The sequence below is a fragment of the Rhagoletis zephyria genome, unplaced genomic scaffold (assembly GCF_001687245.7).
Source record: "Rhagoletis zephyria isolate East Lansing unplaced genomic scaffold, Rhagoletis_zephyria_1.1 Rzeph_scaffold_01305, whole genome shotgun sequence".
Classification (NCBI taxonomy): Eukaryota; Metazoa; Arthropoda; class Insecta; order Diptera; family Tephritidae; genus Rhagoletis; species Rhagoletis zephyria.
This window is the reverse complement of record NW_016158389.1, coordinates 102,070-108,224: the sequence shown is the minus strand read 5'-3', so window position 1 is coordinate 108,224 and position 6,155 is coordinate 102,070.

The window sequence follows — 6,155 nt, the reverse complement described above, 5'->3', positions numbered from 1 at the left end:
AAGTACGTGCAGCCTTGCCCACCACGACTTTTGCAAATATGCAAACTTAAATGCTGGCGCAACCTGCTCATTATCATGCACAGCGGCTTTGAAGCGATCATGGAAGCCCTTCCACTTGGTCAGCGAAGCCATCGAATTCGCCCCAGTTATTCTTTAAGTCCATTTGCCGCTGTGGATACTGTAGCTCCACCTGCATATTTGCTGGCGCACTTACTGGTGCCGGTGATGGTGCCAGTCAAATCTATTTTGCACTGCAGTGCCGCACGTGCCTCGAAATATCCATTCTCGGCCTTTTCTAGCTCTTGCTCTAGACATTGATATCGCTGCTCTCGGCAACACTGCTCACCACGCCCTTCCAAGGCCTCCAACCTAGCACTAGCACCCTGATGAGTTATAGAGGCAAATGCCTCATCCTGGACATATGCCGCTGCCCTTTTAATTGCTCGCACGCACGCAACAAGTAGCTCCACTTTTACCATTGTCAGTTTTTTATATTTTATAATCAAGTCGCTTTATTAAGTCTTTTGCTTTCGAATTTTAATGTTCACTGCGCAAGTACCTCTTTAGCAATGACGCTATTTGTATTTTTCTACCCTCGCATCGAATTCCGCTACATACACACACCAGTGTAAAGTTCTAGAATATTATACTCTATAGTGCACCGCTCTAGCTCGTTAATTTGTACATATGGCATTTATATACATATATGTGTATGCCCATGAGTCTACCTGTTCACACTACTAGCACTCTGCGCACCGATTTGCTCCGCTTCAGCTCGCTTACATACATATATGAGATTTTATACTCACACCGACGAGCTACTTGCCTTCTGCGCATCTATACTGCGCAGCTTCGACTTGCCCGTGTATACATGAGTTTCACTTCTCACATACACAAGCCACCAGTGCTTGGTACTTGCACCATACTCTCATACTTTCCTGCTCTCTGGTATACACTATGGTTCTAGCAACTTTTCAATTGCTCTATGGCAAATGAAAGGACTTTGTAACATAGTTCTATCGCCCTCGCACTCTACATCCAAAAGTAGTTTGAACACATATATGTATATGCGCTCAAACACATGCTCTCAAGCACAAGGAATCGTTTTGCAATACACATGCTCATTCACTTGCTCTCTAGCACAAGAAATAGCATACAATACACATGTGTATTCCCATTGCCCTTGCTCCATTCGCTCAACCATTCTCATGTTTGCTACCAGCAACCAATTTCACAACTTGCCAGGATTTCGTCTGTAGACTCATCTACAACTATTCATAAACCTCTGTTGCTCATCAACTCACTAGCTCACAGCCATTACTAGCTCTAGCAATTTATGGACTGTATACTTGCACATTCTATACACACGCACATACATATGCACGCATATTTCTAGCCCCCTCACTCATAGGCATCAATCACGATGCCACGAAATCGCCCAAGAAATCAAAAGCACAACCGAGCCCACATCCGGCTCAAAGGACCAATGTTTCGTAGCCCAGCCAAATCAATAAAAACACATTTGCTTTAGTTGGAAAAGCCACAGCTGAAAAACTAACCTTTATTATTTATTAATATCACAAACATCACCAAGCACGCTCAGCGCTCCTTTTTACGTTCACTCGCACAACTAAACACACTCTCTTTCCCAAGCAGGGTTGCAACTTACCCTCATTGAGTTCATTCACACTTCGTATGAATTCCAACTCATACGGAACATTAGCAATTTTGTAAAATATGGCCTACTTTTTAAGAAAAAAATTATTATTTTTTTTTATATGGAGAAAAACCCATTTTTTAGAATTTTAAAGCGCACTAACCACGGATCCGAAATGCGGCTTATGGCACATTGTAGACGGCCATATTGTCCACAATTTCTCTATAGAAACCTATTGCATAAGTCTGCGACCCTAAAAAATACAGACACTTAAAAAAAAAATTTAACAGCAATATTAAAATTAAAGGCATTATAGGGTTAATTACAGTAAATACCTCAATAAACTATAAATTTAGACTATCTTTGGATCTGAATCCGGTGGAAATTCGTTTTACTTTGTATACGGATATTTCTTCTGGAGATTTAAAATTTTTTTTAACCGCTTAAGTTTCTTCCGTCAGACACATATGTATGCATTTTAAAATACAAGTAGTTTATATGTAAGTCGGTATATCATAAAATATACTAAGGGCCGTTTTCTCATCAAACCTTTAGTTTACCGGCCACTTTATCGTCTCGATATACGAGTTTTCGTTTTCTCATCAGAGCATTAATTTCTCGAATCGATAAACTGTTGCTCACCCGATGCAACCTTTAAAATTTGTACCCAACTTTAAATTTTGGTTCGGTTTTGGTTCATGAGCCAGATATATTAGATATTTCAACCAATGTTTTGGTTTTTGCTAACAGTTGCTCCTGCTCTATATTTGCTTATGTTGCATTGCCAACCTTTGAAATTTTATGACGTATGTAGTGAAGTTTCACTCTCGGAAGTGTAGTGAAGTTTCACTCTACGGAATAACGAATTTATTTTTACCGGCAAGGTAGGAAAACGAAAACACTTTAAATTGAGGAACAATTTATCTGCCCTGTTAGTAAAGGCAACTTTACTGCTTACATTAGAAAACGGCCCTGAGTATAATATAATCTATGGCCTTCAAATAGTTACACAGAATAAAAAAAAAAATTACCAATCGAGCCTTGGTTTCACAATTTCCTTGAAAAGGCGAGCAAGTGCTTTTGTGTGCAAATACATTTTTGCCTGAAGTTCTAGGGGTATGTTGAGATCTTTTAAAAGCTCTCTACCTACCCTTTGTTTATTTACCATTAATAATCGCTTAGTATATGCTAAAGGCATATTAAGGAAAATAGACAATACGGTGGTTTTGAAGGCGTTTCAGGTAGGATAACTACTAGCATTCTAACGAAAAGGAAAAAATATAACTTTCCAGATTCTTCGAAACCTTCAAAGGTATATACGAAGATTGAACGACATTCCTACTGAATATAAAGTATTGCCACACTAGTCCCAAATCAAGAAATTATTCAATTAGGGCCGAGATTCCAAGAATCGATCTGATTTTTTTCTGTGAACTTTTATTATAAGCAATTTTGTAAAATATGGCCTACTTTTTAAGAAAAAAAGATAAGTCTACGACTTGAAAAGATACAGGAACTTAATAAAAATTTTAATAGCAAAATTAAAGGCATTAGATAGTCTTTAACCGAGTTAATTACAACTAAGAATACAATAAACTATAAATTTAGACTAGCTATGCAACTGGATCCGGTAGAGATTCGTTTTCGATCTCACGCAGGTCGTATGGAACTTGGTCTTTGAGCATTTCCACTGCTTCTGGAAACATCTCTTGACTTTTTACTTTACTAAATTTTGGTTTTATGTGCGTTATATAGGGATCTGAACTTATCAAAAAGTTGTGCAGGATATCTTCGTTGGTTTGTATTCGGCCACTCTTTCGCGAATGTCTTTCCCTGACCGCTCGAAAATCTTTATTTCGTGCTTCAGCAGCTTCTTCCGACAGCATTCCAATTGGTTTAAAGGAGTAATGTTGGCAAATATCTGCACCATACACTAATAGCTTATGAACACTAGCAGGCATGTGGTACCAAGTGTACAAGCTGACATATAGTTCCGCTGTTTCTTTGCAAAATTGTCTAATTTTTTCTGTTTCAATATTTTTCCCGGAAGCAATAGGTTGCAAAATTACAGCAAATCGCTTTATTAAGCGACTGTCTACACCCGTAATCTCTGCAGACTTCTCGTAATCTCTGAAGAACCTCCTGGCTGTGTTGCCGTCATTAGTTGTACCGAGGCCTTGCTTTACAATATCTATCAGTAATCCCGTGACAGTAAAAAATTCTTTCTGGGTCAAGTGTTTATTTGCTTTTTGGAGTACTTTATCTTCACCTCTAGCTGCCCATTTCTTGAAGTCCATATTATGTGATATGTGTAAAATACACTCCATGCATCTTATCCACATGTGAAGTGAAGATAATCCATATTTGTATATGTCAACATTCACTGGCTTATTATAAACAAGATCCAAGTTGTTCATATCCTTAGGCGTGGTAAGGCAAATATTGCAAGTGGCAGTAGACTGGGTCTCCGAAAGTGCCGTAGCTACTTTTCCATCGATCATTGTCAAATACAAATAGTGAATAATTTCAAATCCGCCTGATTTAGTGGGCACCAAGTTCGCTATTTCTTCGCTAATTTCCGCTTCCACTTGCTGAATGTACTCCTTAGTTTCTTGTTTAAATTGAAACATAACGGGTCTGCAGAGGTTTGTTGAAGAAGGACGTGGATTTTCCCATATGATAGCATCACCACGCACAAGACGCAGTGGGACATAACTGACCATAAAAGCAGAAGACTCATTTGTAATGTCACTTGTGACCGGCTTTTGTTTATAACAGCTCTGTGATGATGCACCATCCATCCCGTATTTGCCAACAAGTTTCATAACCTCACCGTTGTCATTTATATCTGCCACTCTCATGATTTTTTCAGCTGTTAAATCCAAAATTGCTTGTAGTTTTATCTGTGCTCCTGATTCAGTGATAGTTATATCTTCTGGTGGCGGATAGCATTCCTTCTTCTTCTCAATTAACTTTTGATAAGAAGGAAAAGCCACTATATCCTTGTCGCTTAAAAAGGTCCTTAACGCCAAATACTGCCATTTCGATAAGTTTAACGCCGTCACAAGAGCCAGAGTGTCATCCTCAGGAACAGTTTTTTTTTATTTAAAGATGTGAATAAAAAATCGTGGGCATCTTTTACTTTTCTGGAGTCTCTGGATAAATATTATATAATCTTAGCGAAATCGATTTTGTTGTTTCCCTTCAGCTTTCCGACGAACACATACAGCAACTCTTCTTCATCATGTTCTAATAAGGGGACAGTTCGTATTTTCTTTTGTTTATTGCCCAAATCTGTAAAGGGTTTCCTTATTCGTCGGGTATTAGTACTCATATCTGATGTAGATGATCCAGCTTCTTGAGTAAGCGAACTTAGTTGTTGTTCTTCAGCGTCCATTATTTCCGGAATTAATATTATAGCAAAGTCCAAAGTTTCACTTATTGGAAATGAAATACTTTACGTTTGATTATTTTTTTGAATCTGCTTTCGTTCCTGCTTGAATTTTGCCATCTTCTGTACAAGTGCGTGGTATAGTTACGGCAAAATTTTTGGAATATACCGAGTTCTTCAGATGTCACTGCAGCCGCACTTGGTATATGGCTTAGTAGAGCTTGGTACAAACAATCACTGTTTTTCATATCGCCACTAGCTCGCATGAAGACGAAAATGTCCAAAGTAGTAACGAAGGTCGTCATGTTTCCATTAATAAAATCACTAGAGTAATGGTTAGGTCAAGAGCAAACGATGCTTTATATTCAGTAGGAATGTCGTTCAATCTTCGCATATACCCTTGAAGGTTTCGAAGAATCGGGAAAGGTATATTTTTTTCTTTTCGTTAGAATGCTAGTAGTTATCACACCTGAAACGCCTTCAAAACCACCGTATTGTCTATTTTCCTTAATATGCCTTTAGCATATACTAAGCGATTATTAATGGTAAATAAACAAAGGGTAGGTAGAGAGCTTTTACAAGATCTCAACATACCCCTAGAACTTCAGGCAAAAAGGGTATTTGCACACAAAAGCATTTGCTCGCCTTTTCAAGGAAATTGTGAAACCAAGGCTCGATTGGTAATTTTTTTTTATTCTGTGTAACTATTCGAAGGCCATAGATTATATTATACTTAGTATATTTTATGATATACCGTCTTACATATAAACTACTTGTATTTTAAAATGCATACATATGTGTCTGACGGAAGAAACTTAAGCGGTTAAAAAAAATTTAAAATCTCCACGAGAAATATCCGTATACAAAGTAAAACGAATTTCCACCGGATTCAGATCCAAAGATAGTCTAAATTTATAGTTTATTGTGTTATTTACTGTAATTAACCCATTACCTTCAATTTTAATATTGCTGTTAAAATTTTTTTTAAGTGTCTGTATTTTTTAGGGTCGCAGACTTATGCAATAGGTTTCTATAGAGAAATTGTGGACAATATGGCCGTCTACAATGTGCCATAATCCGCATTTCGGATCCGTGGTTAGTGCGCTT